General features: G+C 35.8%; 1 protein-coding gene across 1 annotated transcript in view; it reads right to left on the bottom strand.

Moving 5' to 3' along the window:
- Nucleotides 1-11,803, bottom strand: part of LOC147546516 (uncharacterized) — a 36,497-nt gene extending 24,694 nt beyond the window's left edge. Inside the window, exon 1 of the mRNA XM_086635174.1 lies at nucleotides 11,794-11,803. The gene's annotated coding sequence lies outside the window, so the exon portion shown is untranslated. The remainder of the gene's footprint in view (nucleotides 1-11,793) is intronic.
- Nucleotides 11,804-26,412: the final 14,609 nt, after the last annotated feature.

Below are 26,412 nucleotides of genomic sequence, written 5' to 3' on the forward strand. Positions count from 1 at the left end.
AAATTAATGTCGTTTCCAAAATCCCTATGTTTGAGGCCAATATCATATAGATTTTTGGATTCAACTGTTGGAAGATTGGTTCATAAACTGTTACTGATGACCAAAATAAAATTTTTGGATTGACCTCTCACCTCTTTCTCTACGAGACAATTGTATGTACAAATATCCAAAGAGGGCTTGGGCAAAACCCCCAAAAACGAAGCATCAATAAGATGCAGGCCCGCGTCAGAATAAGTCTTAGGGGCAGGTCCTCTCTGTCAGTTTGGCAGTACAAATTACGAAAAGGGCAAAGGCTTTTCGAGAAATAACGAAAAAACCAATGAAAAAAATCGCGCCAAATCTCTCCCAAATCTCTGACGCACCTCTTTTTCTTTCCTGATTTACACTCAACCGTCCCATCCCCTCAATTCAAACCCACGCCTTCCACTTTTTCTTTCTCTCTCCAAAAACCTTTCTTCTTCCCACTAAAATCTTTACTTTCATCCTGTTCTTGGGTGAGAAACCAAAGTAAAACCACTTTCTTCTTCAAAAAAAATCTCTTGTTCTCTTAAAACCTTTCTTCTCTATTCAAAATTACTCCTAAACCAACATCTTGTTCAGAGTGATATTAGGGCAAAACAACTTACTCCTAAACCAAAAGGAACCAAAAATCGAACAACATCCTCTTTCATCTTTTCAAAATCATCTTCGATTGGAACAGTGAGTAGCCTCTTCACTTCTACATCTTGTTCTTGGTTTTTTTCGTAACAGAGTTTAGGGTTTTTGAGTTTGTTTTTGTTTTTAGGGTTTATGTTTTTAGGGATTTTGAGTTTGTTTTTGAGTTTCGGTTTTCTATTTTGCCTTTTCTTCATGCAGATGGTAAACCCTAACTCACAAAAAAAGACGGCGAAACGGGTAACGATCATTGAACCAATGACAACAAGATCTAACATTCTGTCAAAATCGGATCATATTGAAGATCAGAGGGGAAAACGAAGAAGCAACAGAAATGAAAAGGCAAGTCTTGCTTTTATTTACAATATTTTACAGTACATAAAACATTGCACCCTACATGAAAAATTTGACATTACATTACTTCTTTAAAGGCAGTCCACAAATTTCATTTCAGTACACAAGTGTATTCCCTGTACATAAATTTATTTCATGTACATATTCCCAAAATGCATTCTGGTTGTATAAGAGGAACCTTGACATTACCCGTACCCCAGTTTGGTCAAAGTACATGTTTTTATTACCTGTACGTAAATATATTTCCAATACATATGATTTCTTCCTGAACACTTCAACGAGTAGAATGGACACTTAGTAATGTAACAGTATTATTTCCTGTATATTTAATTGAGTTATTGTAAAAATGTGCTAACCAAAAAGTGGTCTTCAATGACAGGAAGCTGTTGTTGTAAGCAGCAAATCACAAGGCAAAACTAAGGGGAAGGGGGAAGCCAGTGGAGCAGCCCTACATCCAAAAACTAAAGTAATTTCCTTACTGTACATATATATATATTTCCAGTGCATAATTATACTTCCAGTGCATAATTATATTTCCTGTACATTTCATGGAGTTAATGTAAAATGTGCTAACCAAAAAAGGGTCTTCATAACACACTGTACCTATCCCCATGTAATGAAAAATGTATGTCCATGAAATAACATTGAACTTTTAAGAGCCCTAATGGGGTTATACTGATTTCTTCTACTTCCTATAAAGTTGTTTCCTGTGCATTTTCTTATTCTCAGTACATGACGCTATGCACTAGAACAAACATTGATTTCTGGTACATCATTTCATGTATTGTAAACAGGCTTATTCTCGATTAATAACACACTGTACCTATCCCAATGTACTGAAAAATGTATGTCCATGAAATAACATTGAACTTTTAATGTCAGTTATAAAGTGTTTGTTATAATGGGTAGCACAAGTTTGTTCCTGGTTTATTTTGTTTACAGACTCCAGCTACGGGAACTACTGAAGTACCCGACCGGTCTATACGAAAGAGAAAAACACCCGAAGAAACAATAGGAGAAAGTAATAAAAAGAAGGGAAAGTCCTTCAAACCTGAAGTGGGATCAGCAAGTGAGATGAAAAACAGACCTGTACAGGGAAGAAAGTCGGGTTCAGAGGAAATAAATTACTTTTCTATTTTTTCTGTACAGGGAAAAAAAAGTTTTGTACAGGGAAAAAAAAGTTATGCACAGGAAATGAATTACTTTTCTATTTTTTCTCTTTCTAGCTATTTTCTTTCACTTTCTCGGAAGAAAGTATAGGGAATTTTCTTGTGTACAATACATAATCAAATATCCTATACATTCCTTCCAAAATGTAACTTATTTTAATAAAAATTTACAAGACATTTTATTATGTAAAATACATAACCAAAAGTATTGTAATGTACATATGATTATAAAGTATGGGAAATTTTGTTATGTACTGGACATGTTCATATGTACTGGGCATTTTGTTATGTACTGAACACTTATTGAAAAGAAAGTGTAGGAAATTTTGTTATGTACAGTACATAATAAAATTTCCTGTACATTCCTTTCAAAAGGTAAACTATTTCATTAAAAATTCATAAGACATTTTGTTATGTACTAGACATATGATTAGAAAGTATGGGAAAGTTTGTTATGTACTGGACATTTTCATATGTACTGGGCATTTTGTTATGTACTGAACACTTATTGAAAAGAAAGTGTAGGAAATTTTGTTATGTACAGTACATAATAAAATTTCATGTACATTCCTTTCAAAAGGTAAACTATTTCATTAAAAATTCATAAGACATTTTGTTATGTACTAGACATATGATTAGAAAGTATGGGAAAGTTTGTTATGTACTGGACATTTTCATATGTACTGGGCATTTTGTTATGTACTGAACACTTATTGAAAAGAAAGTATAGGAAATTTTGTTATGTACAGTACATAATAAAATTTCCTGTACATTCTTTTCAAAAGGTAAACTATTTCATTAAAAATTCATAAGACATTTTGTTATGTACTAGACATATGATTAGAAAGTATGGGAAAGTTTGTTATGTATTGGACATTTTCATATGTACTGGGCATTTTGTTATGCACTGAACACTTATTGAAAAGAAAGTGTAGGAAATTTTGTTATGTACAGTACATAATAAAATTTCCTATACATTCCTGTCAAAAGGTAAACTATTTCATTGAAAATTCATAAGACATTTTGTTATGTACTGGACATTTTTTTATGTGCTGGATATTTTGTTATGTATTAGACACTTCTTGAATAGAAAGTATAAGAAATTTTATTATGTACAATACACAATCCAATGTCCAGTACTGTAAATTACATTTCAAGAAAAAATCATTCACAAATTCAGGGAAACTTAATATGATAAACTGTTCTTCAGTAACCTTCCTCTTCCTCTTCGATATATCTGGATTTAGGGTTCCTATCTAGATTCAGATTGTGTGAGAGATGGAGATAGAGACACAAACATTAGACTTAAATTCTTCGCCATTAATAAATCAATGTCCAAACTTGTTGCTTCCAAATTTACTGCTTACACATCCCAACGAATCTGGCTTTTTTCCATAAACCAAAAATCACCGATCTAACTCTTCACCATTAAATCGAAAAATAGTTGATCTGAATTTATTAACATCAACAAATGAAATACAAACCAATCCCACTTTATCATCTTCTTCTTCATCACCAACGTCACACTAGAAAAAAAAAGACACAATCCCTCCTCGTATCATTCTTATCCTCATATGTAAAAAAAAATATCATCAAGCCTTTGAAAACCGAAATAATACATACATACTGAAATTGTCTGGATCTGACTCTTCAAACTTCAACTTTCATGTTCTTGAATTCTGAATTTGAGTCTTCAATCTTCAACTTTCATAGTCTTAAAATCGTACAAAAATACCAAATTTTGTACTAAAAGATTCAACAAAATTTGGGTCTTCAATTTAGATCTAAACCTCTTTGATCTTCACCCTAGAAAAAAAATTTAAGCTTGTTGTACTGCTGTACTGCTAGAGAGATAAAGAAAAAATTAGATCTTACTTGTTGATGAATCTCTGTCTTAAACTAACAAACATCTCCCCAAAATCATAACTAGTTAGTAATCTATTTTTTTCTTGAATCTGGAAAGTTAAAATAGAGAGAGAAAATGGAGAGCAAGAGATAATAAAGATCTGTAGAGAGAGAAAGAAGAACTAAAAACCAGGAAATAGGGCGCAAGATTAGGGAAGAAATCTAATTTGGAAGATTTGGGCGTCAAGATTTGGATTGTGCATTTAATGCATATCCAATCAATTTGGGCATTAAAGAGAGTGGAGGCTTAATGTCCATGGGCAAGATAGGTATAAAAAAAAGAAAAACAGGGAAATGTCAGGTTACTCTGACATTTTGGAGTTCCCTCTCATTTTCGATTTGGACTGGGGCAATACCTCATTAACCCAGCATTTTTTGGGGCTTTCACCCATTCTAGCATATCCAAACATATATCACGCAAAATAACAAAAACTCCAGAAGATTGTAATAATTACAATGGAGTTTATGTTTATAGAGAGATCTAAAAGGTGATGGATGTGAGAAAAGAGATGAAAAGACATTTTGTGCTCTGAGGGAGGGAATCTGCAAAAAAAAAAAATAGAGGCTCAACTTTTTGTCTATGAGATAATGAGTTGGGGTTGATTTATTGGATTGCTTTGGATCCCAATACAGTCTCATGGACTGTCTGGTTCTTTACGTGGTCCCACCCTTACCTATGCTATATATATTTCCCTCTCCTCCCTACTAGTCCCTCTCTAATTAAAGGGATAATTGTACTTTGCCCCCTGAAGATAATTAACTCACCAATAGGGCCATAAAGATGACTAGCTTCCGTTTTAGCTCCTTTTTCATTTCTTTGCCGTCGGTTAACTTTAGTTGTTGACTGACGAAAAAAATGAAGAGGGGCGAAAAAAAATCAACAATTAAAGTTGACACACAAGAAAAATAAAAAGGAAAAGAAGACAAAGGCAACCACCACGAAAAAAGTGACAAAGGAGGATTGAAAGAATTTTGAAGAAGGGTAGAAAGGAAAAAAGAGAAGCCAACAGTTAAAGTTGACTGGGGGAAAAATGAAAAAGAGACCAACTAGAAGCTGCTCATCTTTGGGGGTGGCGTTTTGGTGTGTTGATCATCTTTAGGGGGCACAATAAAAATATCTCGGAATTAAATTGGAAATAGATATCTTATTAATCATACCAATACTGGGCAGTACCACAGTACCAATAATAATAATAGGCCAGCGCTTTGGGGAAAGCTAAATAGTTTCCGGGGTGTGAAATTTTAAACGGAATATGTATAATTTTAGAGATTTTTCGGGGAAATAAATTTTAAGGGGAAATAAAAAAAAACACTCCACCTCACCTCAATCTATCTCCACCTCACCTCACTCTCTCTCCACCTCACCTCTTTGTCTTCTCTGATTAGGTCGCCGGCCGGAAAATTTTCCGGCCGGCGACCATTAAAAAAAAAAAAAAAAAAATACACTCTCTCTCTCTAAACTCCGGCGAAGGGGTTTCCCTTCGCCGGAGTCCCGGTCTGTTGAAGAACAATTGTCAAACAAATTTGACCAATTTGACCAAGTCTTCACACCCCGGAAACTTTTTAGCTTTCCCCAAAGCGCTGGCCTAATAATAATAACCAAATTTAAGAACCCATAATCAAGATATAAGAACAAAATTTCAACCTTATCTCATAATACGTTTCTCTGAAGCATCATGATATTATTTTTGAAATTTTTTGTGAGGTACTCATAGCACTAGTACTAGATTTCCCTAAAAATGATTGGTCAATTTTATGGTTATAATCATATACAACTGATATGGATAAATAACCTATTTTATTATTTTATTTCACTTAATTTATAGTTAAAAATTAAGAATATTTTGATAGTAGGATTTATGAGGTTTATGGTCTTTAATTCTTTATATTCATAATAAATAGATTTTTAGGTGAAACTCTACTAACTTATTTGATACTATATACTATCGGTGATGTGAAGCAAATGCTCAATAAGATAGACTCGCAAATTAAATACTGTGTAGTTGTAATGATTGAAAATATTTTACTTTTGTTTGTGTGACATTTCACCAACACCTAGGGGTATTTTCTGGCCGTGAATTAGGGTGAAAAAAATGTTGAGGAGCGACGAGACACGTCCAACGCTTTTGAGCTGATTTGACCGCAATCACATTTCATCCCCATATTTAGGAAAGTGGGATGCAGGTAGAGCCGTAGAGGTATCGATCCCCTTGTCAACAGTTCACATAGTTTTTTTTTTTTTTTTTTTGTTGAAAGTTCACATAGTTAAATGCAAATTAATAGCGAGTAACTCGCAATATTTGAATTAGAGCCGTCTAGGCATTTGGGGATATATGGGAAAGACATGGTTTAAGGAAGACGATTACTTTAGGATTTGGAAACAATAGAACAGTTCGGTAACAGACAGGGGTAGGGTCGAAGGCGATACTGAAGATCATTTATTAATATTGGTAAAAGCACTTTTGGGTTTTGAGGGTACATGGTGGGGACATTGATGCGTTCATTGTTCCAACTACCACCAATATACCTAGGAGTGGGAATCGGGCGGGCTCGGTCGGGCTCGGGCTACCAAATGGCGGGCTCGGGCGGATCGGGCTCGGATAAGCCGAGCCCGAGGTAGTGAGCCGGGCGGATCGGGCCGGGCGTATCAAACACTTGAAGTGCCCGTGGCCCGTCCGAGCCCGACTACCCGAACGGGTTTCAACGGGCTCGGGTCGGGCGGGCTCGGGTTTATTGAATTAATAAAAAAATAAAATAAACAATAATTTAATAATAAAATAATAATTTAATAAAAAAACAATAATTAATTAAAATACCAACCATTATATATTATAAAATTATATCATAAACAAAATTACATAATCTCCCATTTTAATAACAAAGAAGTACATTTCCCTCCCTCCAACATTTTAATAACAAAAAGTCCAAAATATAAACAAAAAGTTACATTTCTCTCCTTCGTTCATTAATCTAGCAATCAAACTTGAGAAATGCTAGGAGTTGGTTCGGGAAACCCGTCGTTCAACGGATCAAACTCCTTCAAAGTAACATTAAGCTCATGCTTCCACCAATCCTTAAGACAAACACAACACTCCAACATTTCCGGAGTTAGGCTACTCCGATAGTCCCCCAAAATTCTTTTACCTAAAGAGAAAGCCGACTCGGAAGCAACAGTCGAAACCGGGACAGCAAGAACATCACGTGCTATTCGGGACAAAATCGGATACCTCTTCTCGTTCTCACTCCACCAACCCAAAACATCAAACTTTTCAATATTATCGACCGCAGGATCTGGCTCAGACTCATATCTAGATATTTCTTCGGAAGCGGTAGCTATTGGGTCCTTTCGGACTCTCTTAATACTTCTCCAAAAAGCACCACGCCTAGACGGTCCATCGAGCTCACTCTGAGGTTGATCAACAGTAGACGACGAAGAAACGGATGTAGGCACACTCAAATCAGCCGTATACTCTTTAAATAATTCACGTAACTTGCCGATCATGGTGGCAGATTGCTCGGTAGAACACTTGATAACATGAGCCGAAGTATCGAAACAATTCTGAAGTTCGGTTAAGAGCATATGAACTTTCATTTTGATCCTTGGATCTAAAATACATGCAACACCAAACAATACGGGAGTTTCACCCCAATACTTGCAAAATTTAGCTTCCATGAAATGAATAATGCCCGCAAACATAGGATCATGTCGATTATCTAAAAATACCATCCCAATATCAACCAAATACTCCAAGACGGAGTTAGAAGTCACATAATCAACACCAGAAAAGAAGTTGGTTGCCTCATAAAAAGGCTTCAAAAACTTGTACAACAAATTGGCGTGCAGCCAATCACTACTCGATAAGACAAAAGGCGGAGATCGATCAGATAAGAAAGAGTCAATCGGATCCTTAAACGGAAGGGCACTTCTCAACATAAGATAGGTTGAATTCCAACGATGTTTTACATCCAACTGCAATTTTTTAGGAGAATAGTTCTTTGATTCACAATGTGCTCGAAATTGTGCATTTCGAGTCTCCGATGCAGAGATATATTCAAGACAACCTTTCAACCGTGTAAGCATTTCTTTAAACTGAGGAACTTTAAAACCATCCTGAACAACCAAGTTCAAGATATGACAGCAACATCGAACGTGAAATAATTCGCCTCTCAATGGTAAATGAGGCATTAACTCAATTAAACGAGAAACAGACACAGTATTTGCACTAGCATTATCCATTGACAAGGAAAACACTTTGCCAGATATCATCCAATCATTAGTTAGCTTATCATACAAAACATTGGCAATGTGTTCCCCAGTATGAGACTTGTCCAACAGAATGTAAGAGATGATTCTCTTTTGGACACACCAAATTTCATCAATGTAATGCGTTGTTATGCACATGTAACTAAGCCTCTGGTTCGAAGACCAGATATCAGATTTAAGAGCAATTCGACCAGGAGCACTAAGTAAAACATTTCTAAGTGCATCTTTTTCTTCCTTAAAGTATTTAAGGATATCATTTCCAACAGTGCTCCTAGAAAATGACTTGAACCCAGGATGGAAGGAATCAGTAATATAAAATTGAAAGAAGGGGTCCTCCACAAATTGCATCGGCAACTCGCGAAGGATTAAAAGCTTGATCGTGTTTTTGCGAGCTCTCGCTTGACTAAACTGAAATGAACCTATATTTCCACTGTTTGGATCCTGTACCAACTTTGATTGAGTCAAGTCGATTTTTAGTGCTTTAGCACACTTAAATGTGTGCCTCTTGAAATGTGTTGTCCCGTTAGAAGATTTCGAGTTACGAGAAATGCCACAAAAGTTACATTTGGCCATTTTAATGATCTTGCCTCCATTTTTAGGATCAGGAGCATCATGAAAGGAATAAAAGTCCCAAACCTTAGAAGATCTGCCTCTAGAACAGGTTGACGTTCCAGTCAGCACATCTACTTCGCCTGCGGCAGAACCAGCAGGAGCAGACACACCAGGAACAGGAGGATCAGCAGTACCAGCAGGAGATATTTCTCCATGAGCACCACTCTGACTCTCCGTCAAATCAACCTAAGTAGAACCACAGCCAACATAGAAAGTCATTCTACTAAGCTGAGTTCATGAGAGATCTAAGATAACGAAATTCATCATCGGTTTGAAGGAACATCAATATTCGTTCGGACATTCAATTTCTAACCAGCTTCCTTGAACCACCCATTTTGGTTACGGTGTTCTAACAACAAAGAAGTGTCCACAATTGGGAGAACCATATAGGTTCTTCATCAATTCGGTCCTTCTAAGTGTTTGAACAACGTATCCAAAACTGGAATGACAAGTGATCCAGTCTGAAATCTTGAGTCCTACAGAGAAGGTAAGAAATATAGAAGTCAGAAATAGACAAGTTTAAGAACTTAGAAGAAAGAAAAAGAGAGAAGAGAAGAGAATAGTACTTTAACATGAAAGAGTTGTCATAAAAAAGAATTGTTTTGTAAAAACAGAGAGAGGAATTGTTTTATAAAAAAGAGTTGTTTTGTAAAAAGATTGTTTTTTGTAACAACTCTTTTATAAAAAAACAGAGAGAAGAATTGTTTTATAAAAAAACAGAGAAGATTTGTTTTTTAAAAACAGAGAGAAGAATTGTTTTTTAAAAACAGAGAGAAGAATTGTTTTATAGAAAAGAATTGTTTTTTGTAACTACTCTTTTATAAGAAAAACATAGAGAAGATTTGTTTTTTAAAAATAGAGAGAAGATTTGTTTTTTAAAAACAGAGAGAACAATTGTTTTTAAAAAACAGAGAAGAGTAGTAGTTTAACAAAAATAAAAAAAGAAAAGAAAAAGAGAATAGTTTTAGAAAAAAGAAGAAAAGAAGAAAAGGAGAATAGTTTTAAAAAAAGAAGAAATGAAGGCAAGATCATCATGTTGGCTCAGATCTGTGATGTCTGACTAAGTTGTTTGAAAAAAAACTACTTTAATCTATGATCTAGATTCTAGTCTTACTAAGTTGTATAAAAAAAGAGATCTAATGGTTCTAAAAGAAGAGATCTACAAATATTATTAATTACTTAATGGTTCTAAAACAGAACACTCGGATCTGTTTAATCAGACAGATCGATAGTCAGACGACTCAGATCTGTCTGATTAAACAGATCAAACTCATTGTTTGTGTTCTGTTTCAGAACTAAAATTAAGATAATTATCTATGAACTATGATCTATCATCTTGTATCAAAGAGATCTAACGGTTCTGAAACAGAACACTCATTTGAGTTTGATATATTTAATCAAATGAGTGTTCTGTTTCAGAACAAAAAAAAAAAAAAAAAAATTCCACTATTTTTTGTGTCTGTACATGGTACATCTTACATCGTCTTTCATCAATCACAAAAAAAAAAAAAAAAAATTACATTAACAACAGACCCTAATCGATCTATTTGATCAGACAGATCAAAGGTTTAGAACTCTGATCTGTCTGATCAAACAGATCTGTTAACATTATAAGATTAAACTAACTATCTAAGATCTAATAACAATATACTATAAATTTTCACAAATAAAAAACAAATAACAAGATCATAACAGAAAATAAAAACAAAAAACCTATCTAAGATGAGTTCAAGGCTTAACCGCTTCATCTGATCTTAATGATCATCAGCGTATACCTTAACCGAACATCATCACAAGTCCGAACTCAGAAGTAGATCCATTTCTCGGTTTCTCCAAAGTCCAACTCGAAACCCACATCGCATGCATCATTAGAAACAGTAGAAGACTAAAGGTAGAGAGAAGATACTAACCATTTTTGTCGATCCTATCGGTTGGATGATGAAGGTAAAACTTTAATGTTTCGTTGGCTTTAGGGTTACTGGTTTTCGTTGAAGCTTTGTAGATACTAACCCGGTTTAGATGAAGCTTTAGGTTTTCGGTATAGAAGCTTTAGGTTTTCTTTGGCTTTGGGGTTACTGGTAGAGAGAGAGAGAGAGGCGGAGAGAAGAGATCCATTTTCGGTTTTAGGGTTACAGGTCAAAGGTTTCTACTTTCTACTGGTGGTAGGAGAGAGAGAGAGGCGGAGAGGGAGAGAGAGGCTGTGAGGCTTTTATAGGGTGGTCGTTTTAATCCAACGGCTGAGATGTGATTTGAAGGGGCGCCCTATCTCAGCCGTTGGATTGAAAATGACACGCGGATTACACGGGTACACTGTCGGGCTATATTTCGGGCTTCGGTCGTCGGGCTTGGTCGTCGGGCTATGCATCGGGCCGGGACTCGGACGGGCTTAACGGGCCGGGACTCGGAATTGAGAACCAGTCCGAGCCCGGCCCTATTAGCCCGCTATATCGGGCCGGGCTAGCCCGGCTCGGGGCTGCTTCGGTCATCGGTCTCTCACGGTTCGGGCCGAACGGGCCGGATCGCGGGTTTCCGGGCCGTTTTCCCAGCCCTAAATATACCTAGTATTAGAGTATGAGATGGTGGTGTATTCAAGGTGTTAACTTCTAAAGATTACAAAAGCTAAGTATGGTGGTATTGATAGAAGTGGTGGGTGCTAATAGAAGGATTCTGTTAAACAAATAGTTATGAACTAATAGTTTGTTAAGAAGTAGTTAAAGTTTGTTAATTTCTGTTTTAGTTTTCTCTTTCATAGGTTAAGAGATTATAAATACTCAAGCACTTGTATCTTTTAAACCTAATGAGAAATTCTCTTTTCTTCATCTTTCATGGTATCAGAGCGGGAATCAAATTAGCTTTCTTCTTCATCTCTCTTCTCTCTCTCTACTGTAATTTTCTCTCTCTAAAACTCAATCATGGCTTCATCTTCTTCAACACCTCTTATTCCATCAAATTCAAGTTCATCGATCTCTCATCTATCAAATTATGTATCTGAAAAACTAGATAGCACGAATTATTTGATTTGGAAAGATCAATTTGTTTCGATTTTGATAGGAGCCGATCTATTTGGCTATGTTGATGGTTCTATTACTGCTCCATCACCAACTATAGTTGAAGGAGGAAGAGAGATACCTAATCCTGAATTTTTCTTATGGCGAAAGACTGATAGTTATGTCAAATCTTGTCTTAAATCTACTTTCAGTCGATCTATATCTGCTGATGTTCTTGGATTAAACACTGCTCATGAGATTTGGAATTTTCTTTCTTCATCCTTTGTTGAAGAGTATGAATCTAGGATTACAACTCTAAGATATCAAATTCAACATGTTAGAAAAGGAGATTCATCTATTACTGAATACCTTCGTCGAATCAAGTCTTTATCTGATGCCTTAATAGCAGTCAATGAGAAGATTTCAGATAAGGAATTATGCAGAATTACTCTCCAAGGTCTTGGCAAAGAGTATAATCAATTTGACATTATTATGCACAATAAGGATTCAACACAATCCTTTGCTGATCTTCGAACAAGACTTCTCCATCATGAACAGTGGCTTTCTATTCAAGAAGGAGATGATATCAATTCTGCTTATTATGTCAAGAAGGAACCAATTAGGTTTTCTAATCAACAAGCAAAACCACCTAATCGATCTCCTTCAATCAACAGAGGTAATTTTCCATCATCTCAAATCTCATATTCTAATAAACAGTCTTTTATCAATAATTCTACACCTAAATCTTATCACCCTGGTTTTAAAGCAGCTGAATTTGATTTTTCAACCATTCCTTGTGGTATATGTCGAAAATGGGGTCATTCTGCCTCAAAATGTAGGTTTAGATACCTTCCAAATGATGATCTACCAAATAACCATAACCAATACTATCAATCCAACAATAACCATAATCAATATCCAAAATATAGCAATAATTTTCATAATAGCAATAATCATAACAGCAATCATAATCATAATAGCAATAATTTTCATAATAGTAATGAATTTCAAAATCAGTTCAAGAAACCTATAGCCTATAACAATTCTTACAATCAAACAAAACACAACTTTGCTGGTCTTCACATTTTTGAGGAAGGTGAGTGTTAAGATCAGAATCACCACAAAATTGATCTCAATCCCTTCTCAAATTCAGAAGAGGATATATATGAAGCTAATTTTGGTAGTATGGCTGAAGAGTTTGAACATGAAGAAGCTCATATGGCTTTCTTGGTTCATTCTGAACCAGAGGAGATCTCTCCAATGTCAATACATACCACTGAGTCAGTATGGCTAGCAGATACTGGGGCATCTAGCCATATGACTAATGATATTGCCACAATGTCAAATAAGAAGGATTATGATGGCAAGGACTCAATCATGGTGGGTAGTGGGATGTGTATTCCCATTAAGAGCACTGGTGATGCTAATTTGATCACATCATCTCACAATTTTCATCTACAAAATGTGCTACTTGTTCCTCATATCCAAAGAAATCTACTGTTAATCTCTCAATTCACCAAAGATAATCAGTGTATAGTTCAATTCTCTCCTTGGGCCTATAAAGTAAGAGATTTGTGGTCTGAGAAAGTGTTAAATGAAGGACCTATAGTTAACAACTTATATCCTATTACTTTCAAAGTACAAAAGCCTTCACCTATAGAGGTTTATACTTCTGTCTTGGCTGCTTCTTCTTCTATTTGGCATCAAAGGCTTGGTCACCCATCAGATTCTATATTGCATCTTCTTCACAGAAACAAAGTTATTCACATTGATCAAAAGGATTCTGAGGGTTCATGTCATTATTGCAAATTGGCTAAAAGCAAATCATTACCATTTGCTATTTCTGAGTCTTATACATCTTCACCTCTTTCTCTTATACACTGTGATATCTGGGGTCCTTCTCCAGTGTCTTCTAAAGAGGGGTACAGGTATTATATTCTCTTTTTAGATGACTTCAGCCGACATGTTTGGTTGTTCCCTCTCAAATTGAGGTCTGATAGCCTTCAATGCTTCAAAAGGTTCAAACAACTTAGTGAAAATCTATTCTCTACATCCATAAAACAATTCCAGAGTGATGGTGCTCCTGAATTGGCTAAGGGTGATTTCAAATCTTATCTTGATCAATGTGGTATAACCTTTAGATGCTCATGCCCCTACACACCTCAGCAGAATGGTCGAGCTGAAAGGAAGAACAGACACCTCACTGAAATAGGTAACACTCTTCTTTTTCAAGCTCATGCTCCTAAACATTTTTGGTTTGAGGCTTATGCTACTGCCATCTATATTATAAATAGGCTTCCTACCAAGGTATTAGGTAGTAAATCACCATTTGAGGTTCTCTTTGATAAGCTGCCTGATTACTCTCTCTTTAAAGTGTTTGGCTGTGCCTGTTATCCACACTTAGAGGCCTATAGGGAAGATAAATTGAGTCCTAAAGCTATCAAATGTGTCTTCATTGGATATAGCTTATCTTTCAAGGGGTTCAAATGCTTGGATTTAAATAGTGGTAAAGTTTACATGTCTAGGAATGTGATATTTTCAGAGACTGAGTTTCCATTTCAAACTTTGACTCATTCTTCTACTCCTAGCACATCTTCTCTTACTGCACCATTACAAGTTCTTAATCCTCCTTTACCATACTTTAATCCTAGTACTGCTAATCAAGAAAGTCCTATTGATAGTCCTACTTCATCTTCAACTTCTCAATCATTTGTTCTACCAACTCATGGTATGAAAACCAGATCAAGAAATGGGATTACTAAACCTAAATATTTGCCTGATCATGTTACTCATTTCACTATAAGACATCCTTTACATTCATCTTTCTTATCCATTCTCAATGAATCACAAGAACCTAATACTTTCAAACAAGCCAGTTCAAATCCAAACTGGTGTAAAGCTATGAATGAGGAATTCTTAGCTCTACAACAGAACCACACTTGGTCTCTAGTTCCTGTTCAAGAGCATATGAATGTCTTAGGGTGTAAGTGGGTGTTTAAAATAAAATACAGATCAGATGGTCAAATAGAGAGGTATAAGGCAAGGTTGGTTGCAAAGGGCTTTCACCAACATGAAGGATTGGATTATACTGAAACCTTTAGTCCAGTAGTGAAAGCAACCACTATTAGGACAGTATTGAATATTGCTATTTCAAACTCATGGCATATACATCAACTTGATGTATCAAATGCTTTTCTTCATGGTATTTTAGAAGAAACTGTTTACATGAAGCAACCACAAGGTTTTGTTGATCCAGATAAACCCAATCATGTTTGTCTTCTACACAAAAGTCTTTATGGACTGAAACAAGCTCCAAGAGCTTGGTTCAATCGATTTGGTGCTTATCTCTTAACTTTGGGGTTTCTCAAGAGTGCTCATGACCATTCTATGTTTATTCATAAGGTCTCTTCTCATATTGTAGTTCTTCTTTTGTATGTGGATGATATCATCCTTACTGGAAGTTCTAACACACTCTTGGATCAACTAATTGATAATCTAAGCACAGAGTTTGCCATGAAACATTTGGGGTACTTACACTACTTTCTGGGTATTGAGGTGAATTATGCTCCTACTTCATCTGAAATTTTACTAACCCAGAAAAAGTATGTCCTTGAATTGTTAAAGAAAGCTGATCTCTTGGATTGTAAGGCTAGTTCAACCCCTGTTTCTTCAGGCAACAGACTCTCAAAATTAGATGGTACTCCTATGACAGATCCAACTGTTTACAGAACTTTAGTAGGGGGCTTACAGTACCTGGTTACAACAAGACCTGACATTTGTTTTGCTGTTAACTATGCTGCTCAGTTTATGCAGCAGCCATGTGATTCTCATTTCCTACTTTTGAAGAAGATATTGAGGTACTTAAAAGGAACAGTGGACTGTGGAATTACTATTTCAAAGGGTGATATTACTAAAATTGTAGCATTCTCTGATTCAGATTGGGCTGGTTGCCCTGACACTAGGAGAAGTACTACTGGTTTCTGCATTATGTTGGGAAATTCATTGGTTTCTTGGAGCTCTAAGAAACAACCAACAGTAGCAAGATCCTCAACAGAGGCTGAGTATATGGCACTGTCCTTTACTGTTGCTGAAGTTCTATGGATCTCTTATTTGTTGTCTGAGCTTCATATTATCCCTACTATGCCTTTTATGCTCTATTGTGATAATGTAGGTGCTAAGGCAATTGCTTCCAACCCTGTGTTTCATGCTCGAACGAAACACATTGAGGTTGATTATCACTTCTTAAGAGATTTGGTAGCAAATGGCTCTGTGGTGATTAGCTACATTCCTACTGAGGATCAGCCAGCAGATCTATTTACCAAAGGCTTGCTTCCAGCTCAATTCATTCATCTTCGAACCAAGCTCATGTCCCTCTCGGTTCCTGATCTTGAGGGGGGATGTTAGAGTATGAGATGGTGGTGTATTCAAGGTGTTAACTTCTAAAGATTACAAAAGCTAAGTATGGTGGTATTGATAGAAGTGGTGGGTGCTAATAGAAGGATTCTGTTAAACAAATAGTTATGAACTAATAGTTTGTTAAGAAGTAGTTAAAGTTTGTTAATTTCTGTTTTAGTTTTCTCTTTCATAGGTTAAGAGATTATAAATACTCAAGCACTTGTATCTTTTAAACCTAATGAGAAATTCTCTTTTCTTCATCTTTCACCTAGGATCATAAATTCAATTGCTTTTTCATGAATCCATTACCAATGGTATAGTGGTGATGGAAAGGCCTTGTCATGGTCAATCATCCATCTCAACCCCACACTTATAAGTGTGTGGATGTCGGTGAAATTTCTCCATTTCGGCTCTCCAATATATATCACTACTTAAAATTACTCTAAAAATTTCATTTTATCTCTTCCTTACGCGAGTAGCATTTGGACCCTGGGATATAGAGATTGTCGAGGTCTTTTGGGTAGACCTTGTAGTCTTGTTTAGCAACAAACCCCCTAACAAGTAACAATTGGGTTTGGAACGTCTAAGATAAAATTTACATGTGAAACGGTAAGAAATGAAAGAGTAGTAACTTAAAGAACAACACCACTTAAGTAAGGTAAATACTACTATACTAGTTGATGGTTGTGGGAGGGTGGGGATGGGGGGATTTTAAAATGGCGGGGGAAGGGAGGCAGTGGTGTATGAGATCTTTTTTACTCTGGGTGACAAAAGGGATATATGCCCGGAGGTTGCTCCACCTGCGGACACTTTTCCCAACCCCTCTCTCTATCGCAGTCATACCCATTCAATATTCATCAATATTTTTTTTTTTTTTTTTTTTTTTTTAAGCCAAGGGAACCATTTCCATTAATAAGTGATAAAATCACATTGTTTACATGGATAATACATCATTTATTTCTCTCCTCTGGAAACTTCATGAGAGTTACATACCTTTAAATGCAAAGTGCCTCATGAAGAGAAAGAAATGGGACTAGACACTGACTCAAAACAAAAGACCCTAAAGGCCGACAAAAGATCCTAAAGATCGTGAATGAAAAGACCCTAAAGGTCGACAAAATATTACAGTAAAATAAATACAAGAACCACCGCCTTCTTGCCGAAAAACCGTCGCCGTCACCGGACAACCGCCGCCGACACCGGAAAATCGCCGCTACCGCCAGAAAACCACTTCCGTCACCGGAAAATCTTCGTCATCACACCACCATAGAAATCACATTACCACCACACCACGTCATGGATGACCACCACTTTTGATTTCTTCCTTCCCAAATTGAAAAACTGATTTCCCGACATTATTAATCGAGAATTCACTTACGTGAATTCGAGTTCCAGTACTTCCACCATCAATAACAATCGAAAATCTCGTCTTTGAAGAAGTTAAATTTCGAGAACCAATTTATAGAAGAAGTCCGAGATGAGATTTGATTTGGAGGATGAATTTGACCGAAATTGAAACTTAACTGAATCCATTTTTTGAGGGTTTTGTTGTTGTAATTGATGATCTGGTGCCAACGGTAAACAAAGGGTACTCGATCTTCGTGAATGAAACAACCACTCTTAGATCTTGCATGATCTAATAGTCCACCGCAAACAGATTTACAGTAAATCAAGAGAGAGGGGGAAAGGGATTTAAATGGTGTACTGAAAATCGGAGTCAAAGAGAGGGGTATGATAACTAGAGAAGATAGAAGAGGAACAAAGAGAGAGAGGAATAGAGGGAGGAGAGGTGTAACCCTCGCCGGATCTGGCGAGGGTTACCCTAAAACTACAATATCAATATTTTTTTCTTGAATACTAGTGGTGTCAAACAGGGCGGACTCAGTACCCCGACCCATTTTTCTAGGGCAGGGAGGTCATGAGTTTCCTTGAGCCCATGTTCGGTACGAGCTATGCATGTGAGTTGAAGGATCGACTCGTTTAAAGACTTGTCGAGTCTCACACCATCTTTTTGTTTTTTTAACATAAGAATATTGTATTACATATATGTACAATATATGATATGTCACATGAAACACAAACGACCAAAATATGTCCAAATGTTGTTTTATCTCTCTAAATGCTCTAACCATTATTTCTTTCATATTTCAAAAGAATGATTTGACCATTTCAAATATCAATTTCACCATATTTGACTTTTCAAAAACATGACATGTTAAACTAACATAGTAAGACAAAATATTCAGAGTGCTCTCTATAGATGACTCACCATGATCTCCACTAATTCCACAAATTTCTTGCAAAGGATAAAGTACAAGTTTCATGACATGTCATAGTTTAAACACTGTGTTGACCACAGTAGACCTTGCCCCTTAGACAATATTATATGAAAAGATATTGACATTATGGTATTAGAGTGCACAACAGTTAAGATCAAGAGTTTGGTGTACTATTGGTCAATCAAACAACCATTAGATCAAGAACACGAACTTTATAATTTTATCGTGATTAAGACGTTGCAACATCAAAGACACCACAGAGTATTCAACTATGGTTTTATTTTGGCGACAAAAACTCAAGATCATAAAAGTGAATATAAATAAAAGATACGTTATTTTAAAAGATTTCAGGGAAAAGCCAGTGTGAGGGGGTTGGGCTCCCAAAATTCAAATTTGGGAGCCCAACCCCTAGCGCCCAACCGGGAGCCCCGGGCTGGGGGATCCCAACCCCCAAATATATTTAATCTTTTTTAAATTTTTTTTCAATTGATTTTTTTTTTAATTTTCTTAAAATGTTTTGAACTACTTATTTCTTTTTTTTCTTTTTCTTTTATTTTGTGGGTTATCTTTTTGAAATTATCTATCTCGAACAATATCACATTTTAATTCATAGTCGAAATCTAAAATCAATATTTCGTAGACGTATTTCGCGTACGTACATTATTTTGGATTTGGGATCCCCGATTGGGAGTCTGACGTTGAAATTGAGACAAAGCCCCAGACTCCCAAAATTCAGGGACTCCCAAAATTGGGAGCCCGAGCCCCACACTGACTTTGCCTTAGGAGGAACCTTAAAAAGGGCAAGTTAGGGGTTGAACACAAGCAAACCATATTCAACTAATTAATCAAAAGGTACAGTGTCTCGGGCCCAAAGCAGTTAAAGATGTTATTTTGTACTACAACATTATTAAAGGCTCTATATTTTAGATTTTTGAGGTTACATTCAAAATATAATTATTTATATTTGTAACACGATCTAAGATATAACTCAGTGGTTAAGAATTTGGGTTACGTACAAGAGGCCCAGAGTTCAAATACTCTTATTGGAATCTCCCAAATATTTGAGCCACCTACCACTGACAATACGACATAAGTTTATTGGTACCTTGTAATTAAGTGGGTTGTTTAAAAAAATAAAAAATGATAATAGTGAAATTAAAGAAGAGAACATAGTTAAACAAGATAACATGATAATGGTGGTGTGTCAAATGTCAATCGATTCGTATAATAGTAGGTATACTTGTAAAGGAAGCAACAAATGTTGAAAAACCTAGAAGGTGACCATTATAAGGTAAGTTTCATTTTCCTTTCTAGCATGTAAATTATTATTTTGATATATCTAGAAACTATGATACTACAGAGGGGATTAAAAGTACATGGTATTTTTTGGAACCCTGGATTGCGATGTGTAACTGTTGTAGAGGAAGGAGCTACCTAGCTAGGGTTCTCTCTCTCTCTCTCTCTCTCTCTCTCTCTCTCTCTCTCTCTCTCTCTCTCTCTCTCTCTCTCTCTCTCTCTCTCTCTCTCTCTCTCTCTCTCTCTCTCAAACCTGTCAAATCTTAGCAACAACCAATACCATCTCTCATATTCATTACTTTTTTCACTCCTTCCTCTCATATCTCTCAAACCCTTCTTAATCTCTTATATATACACCCTACCTCTTCACTCCTCTCTCACTTCTATCTTTCATCTCTATTCTAGTTTCCTAATGGAAACCCTAGTTATATACTATATCTTTGCTTTCTTGAACCTTTCTCCCTTCTCTTTAATCAGTTTCCTCATAAACACTTGTTTTAGATAGTTGAAAATATAGGGTTAGGGTTTTGAAAATGTGATTCTACATATAACTTGGGTAACAACTTTGAGAATGAGAACCCAGTTAGTGTTTGCAGATGCAGTATCTTCAAGATTCACAGAAATAAGTGTGGAGGATAGATCAGTTTCTTCCATGATCCTTCATTGCTGAGAATCTTGATGATGCTGCATCAGCAATAACTGACTATCTTCAAAAGAACTACTAGCAGTTGATATCCGGCCAAGATCTCTTTATCTAGGGTTTTTCTCTAATAAGGTGATACTCTTCTTTCTTACTCATTTGATTACTATGTTTGTTTGCTAGGGCGTATCCAGATACACACTGAGTTTTAGATCGTGGGGAGTTTTTTTTTGTGTGTTTTCTACTGATTAGGTTTTTTTTTTCAGATGTTCATGGAAACTTGAGTTCTGTAAAGATTCACAGTGTACTTTACTGATAATTCCTACTGCAAAGAAGTAAATGTTATGGCGGCTGGAGTTCATTATGGAAACTAGGGTTTTCTTCAGAGACCATCTTATTATACCCACAACCCTTTTTTTTATCTTGTCATGTTGAACTGTATATATGTAAACTTCATCTGACTAGCAAAAGATCATTCTATCCTGACTGTTTGTTCTTTACTGATAGATCTCAGCTTTTTGTTTGATGGATGTAGTCTTTTAACCTAAAGTTTTGCATGGGTTTTTTATGTTTTAGGTTATTACTCTATTCTTTATAGATCTAGATCTGTTATTCTTCTCCATGAAATGCACTTGGTAGTGATTATTGTTTCACTGTGAATGGGTACTTACTTACTGGGTCAGTGAAATTTGTTGGCCTTTGCTGAAACTAGGCAAATTTCTTTGATCAGAAACAATGTCATTCACTCTCTATAACTGAGATTTTGCTACTTATCTAAATGAGTACTAGTGCTGCCAGGTTGATGATGATGCAAACTTTTGTCATTTTTATATTTTGAATCTTTTTGCCCTTGTGATCACATGACATTTCAATGTGTTTTTATCATAATACTACTAGTAATCTTAATATCTAATTAGGTTTTCTTATCGATCACTAATTGAGAATAATATGTGATTAGTTAAAGTACTTCTTAATCGATCGAATTAGGTCTAAACAATCCCTAATTGTTATCAACCAAAATAATTAGGGAGATTTAAAACAAACTCGGTCAAGGCCATGCTTACTCAAGAAGCTTACAAGGAATTTTGCGGCACATGACACCCATAAATAAACTGAAATAATCTTATTACATATTGGTTATATTTTCTTCTTATATACAACATTTTAAATATAATTTACGTTTATCTCCGATGAACAAGATTAAGCTAAAGGGAAATGACACTACGCCCGACTCGTCTCTCAGTGGCCAGCCACATCACCATGTTGTATTCTACTTGAAGACCGGCCGCCCGGCCCACATAGCATTAGGGCCACTGTTAACCTGTAGAGATTTGTTAATAAAATAATAACTAGTGGAACCTCCTGATAGGCAGACTGTGAGAACCTCGTACAAGGATATGTTGGAGTAATTGAGTTGGGCAATAAACCTGGTACAAGCAAAGTCTCTCAAACAACACCAGTTTCTAGTTTCTACCTCGTACCCCTCATTTAATTATTATAAAGAAGACGAGGACTACTTTTTGTCTGAGGCTTTATTGGGAACTCCACACAAAGTTTAAAGTGTTTTGACTAAACTAATGTATATTAACTTCAAAAACCGAACCTTTTCCCTAAAATTCAAGATGGACAGATTTACCACAAAATCTCTCCTTAAGTTATGCAAAACAGGCCTACCACTTTTAATTTCCACTAGTTTTTGGCCTTCAAAAACAATTAATTTTTGAATCCCTCTTGAAAAGGTAATGAGAGAGATGATATAAATAAAGAGAAATTCTATTCGTCCCTCCATTTTGGTCCCTCTCCCAGCCCTCCGCCGATGTGGCAACATATCACTTGAGAGTGGAGCAATTGGAGAGAGAATTGTGAGAAAATATACTCCAATGATATGTGTTAAGGTGTATATTTACAATTCACGATAAAGATGTAATTTATCGTTAATTGACTTGTGTTAAGGTGTATATATACAATGTATATATATGGTTTTTAAGGTCCAAAATATTTGTGATGAAGGTAAATGATATTTTTTTGTTGTTGAAAGTATTCATGATATATCTATGTGATATTAAGTCCAATATCTTTTGGAGTCCTTTAAAAAAATATATCTTTTTGGAGTCACATATAATAAATATTGCAATGAGTTTGGGCCTGACCACTTTTCCTAGACAACAATTTACTTGGAAAATGTGATAGGCACTTTCACATAGGCTATAGTCACCAAAGGACTCGGGCTCAAGGGCATCCAATTGATAGGAGCCCGGAATTGGATGTGGACAACAGAAGGGGCAGCCTGTAGGATTTTCCTACCCCAACATTCCTACGCCCATTTGGATCCTATGCCAGCTACTAACTGTTAAGGGCTCCGTCCATACCCAGGCCCAGCCCAATGCTTGTTACGAGAAGCTCATGCGATAGTGGTGTTTTTAAAGGTCTCATTGGGGTCCAAAGTCCACATAAATCATTCTCATCATCGAGTGTGTGAGGATTTCTAAATGGCCCATGCATGGGCTAAGTAAGAGTCACAATTTATTGCTTTTAGGAGAAGCACAAAACACATTGATTCAGACATTCAGTGGTCCTTAAAGACGAGACATGGATGATAAAAAAAAACTCATAGTATTATAATGAAAGAGCACACACGACGTCCGGTCGGTCACCGTAATTAATATTTCAGATCTTATGGTTGTTATAGATATTATCTAGTTAAAAGTTAGATATCTTGTTGATGACAAGATCAAATTCTAAAGGATCGTATAGTTAAGATGGGCCTAAACAGAATAGCCCGGATGGTGTGCAAACAGTAACCACCATATATAATATGACTGGCCTTTGTGCCTGCCTGACTCATCATCCTCCACTATATCTTTCCTCATTGCCATCACCATACAGAATTACAGATACAGTCAGTCTCTCTCTAGTCTCTAGAAGTCCAAAAGAGGTTTCGAAGCTGAATCAAATCCAGTATTGGTGGTCTTAGATCGAGTAATGGCTGCTGCTATTGATCATCAGTTTTACATGGACGACGACGACGACGAGTACAAGTGGAAATTATCAAGAAAGGAAGGAGGAACAACCAAGAATCATGATAAAATAGTGAGGAGGAGAAATTCATCATCATCATCATCATCATCATCGGAAAGTAGTAGTAGTAGTAGTAGTAGTAGTAGTAGTAGTAGTAGTAGTAGTAGGTGTGGTGGTTTTACAAGAAAATGTTCAAGATTGGTAAAAGAACAAAGGGCAAGGTTTTATATCATGAGGCGTTGCGTTACTATGCTTATTTGTTGGCGTGATTAATCTGTCTCTGATTCTTGAAATCCTCTCCTAAACACATACCAGCTCTCTATCTGTGAGATCAGATAGGTTTGTTTGGATGATCACTAACTATATAACGATTCTTTCTTTCGTTCTAGTATTTGTTTGTTTGTTTGGGTTTTTTTTCCTTCCATGGATGAACATAAACTAGTCATATATTTAGTAAATCTAATCAATTAATACAAGTTTCAATCATACTGATTTTCAATTTTGACCAAATACCCCAATTTTAGATTTCGTTTTCAATTTTTCTATTGATGGATCTAATAAATCTTGTTAACATATTCAAAATGGGTCTTCTGTCTATATGATTTGAATTTGATTGACGGGTAGTATAGAGATCAGAGAAAGAGGAGATTCGTTTCAGGCAGGCAGGCAGGCAATAAACCGAGGGTTGGTAAGTGAATCCGGTGTGCCTTCTTGCATAGTTTATTGCTATAGAAAGAGAGAGAGATAGGGTTTGTGATTTTTGAATTGATTGATAGATGGTTATAAATATTGTTGTTGTAGAGAGAGAGAGAGAGAGGGGGGGGGGAAAGATGCAAGAAAAAACAACAACTCCCCCCACTTGCGCTGCTGTCACTTTCACAGTTGTGTTCATAGGGGCTGAGATTTTGTTTATACACAATCCTACTACTTTATTCATATAGCTCAGATAACGAGGTAGGATTCTTTGAGGTTTGGTTTTGCAAATTACAATATTACCCCTATATCTTGACTTTGACTCTTTTGACCCATTTCATCAAGATGTGCGTTGACCTCCCTTTTGGGACCACCAGTCCACCACCATGTCATGTGTGCATTTTTTCTTCTTCTTTTAATTAGTAGGAGTATTCATCTAGGTCAACTGAGAGTTTGACTTGACCTTAAAGTATAAATCAGTAGAGCCACTAACAAGACAGGAAATTGAAGGCAACAAACCTTCCCTTTTCAGGCCAGAGGCTAGCTAGAAGCACTTTTGGTTTCAGGTTTCCTTAAAAAACGGGTTAATTCCATTTTGGCCCCCTAAAGATGACCAACTGACCAAAATGGCCCCCTAAAGATGACCAGCTTCTAATATGACCTCCTTTTTCGTTTTTCCGTCTTTTTCTCCATTAGCATTAGTGAGCTAGCAAGTTCTTGTCACATTTACCCCTGCCCGTATCTACCCCATATCTTGTATGACGCACCAAGAATTTTTATGGTCCCTAGGTTGTCCAAGACACTTCTACATCCTCTCTCTTCCTTTCTCCCTTCTTTAAAAAATTATCTCTCTCTCTCTCTCTACTAAATCTCTCTTTCTCTCTCTCTCTCTAAAACTTGAACAAAAATGAAATCTCTGTATCATCATCAATTACTGTTACTAAAGAAGTTCTACTTCGTTTATTGAAATAAACACAAGAATTAATGATTTATGGAAATAAACACAAGAATCAATGATTTCCAAAAATGGAATTGTTAATGGTTAATCAGACTATTCTTCTTCTTCTTTTAACAATTAACACTATCATATAATATATAGTTACATGAATATAAGAATATGAATGATTAATTTATGAAATGGGCTTTTGTTGTTTCTTTCTCTAGATTAATGGATGATGGAGAAGAAAGAGGAGGATTACATATTCATCATCATCAACATGGAGGAAAAATCTATGTTCATCATCAAGACAACAACAACAACAACAATAATAATACAGAATAAAATAGTACAAGTAGGGTCTTTCCTTTTTTATTTTGTTCAAGAAAATTTTATAGTTCTCAAGCATGAGGAGATCATCAGAATGCTCATAAGAAAGAACAGCAGCTAGAAAAGCACAAAGAGCTTCTGATAATCAATATTGATCACTCTGTAATTTAGCTGCTGCTTCATCTCATCATCATCAACATCAACTTCATCATCAACCTCCATTGATTTTGTCTCATCATCTTCCTAATTCTACTAATCACCATTTCAATCTTCTTAATTCTTCAAAAGACTAAGTTCTATATTGTTAAAAGATGCATTAATATGCTTATGTATTGGCGAGATTACAATGATTCTTAATTAAAAAACCCAAGAAGAAGAAATCCATTAAAAGATTCTAGAGAGAAAGAGAAAGTCATCAAGGAAGAAGAAGATACTCTGTTTTTTTTTCTCACTAGCCTGTTTTGTATAGATTTTGATTTCTTCTATTAGATTAATTTTTTTTGTTCTTGACAGATTCTTGATGTTACTTATACAAGTTAGTACTCTTTTTAGAAGTAGGTAGTAGATGAGACTTGAGAGAGATCAAAATCTATACAAAGTATAAGAAGAATAGTCTCATTCACCATTAACAATTCCATTTTTGGAAATCAATGATTCTTGTGCTTATTTCCATAAATCATTGATTCTTGTGTTTATTTCCATAAATCATTGATTCTTGTGTTTATTTCAATAAACGGAGTAGAACTTCTTCAGTAACAGTAATTGATGATGATGTAGAGATTTCATTTTTGTTCAAGTTTTAGAGAGAGAGAAAGAGAGATTTAGTAGAGAGAGAGAGTAGAGAGAGAGATAGTTTTTTAAAGAAGGGAGAAAGATAGA

This window comes from Eschscholzia californica, unplaced genomic scaffold (assembly GCF_041429995.1).
Source record: "Eschscholzia californica isolate CP2 unplaced genomic scaffold, dmEscCali1.0.p SCAF_4, whole genome shotgun sequence".
Taxonomy (NCBI): Eukaryota; Viridiplantae; Streptophyta; class Magnoliopsida; order Ranunculales; family Papaveraceae; genus Eschscholzia; species Eschscholzia californica.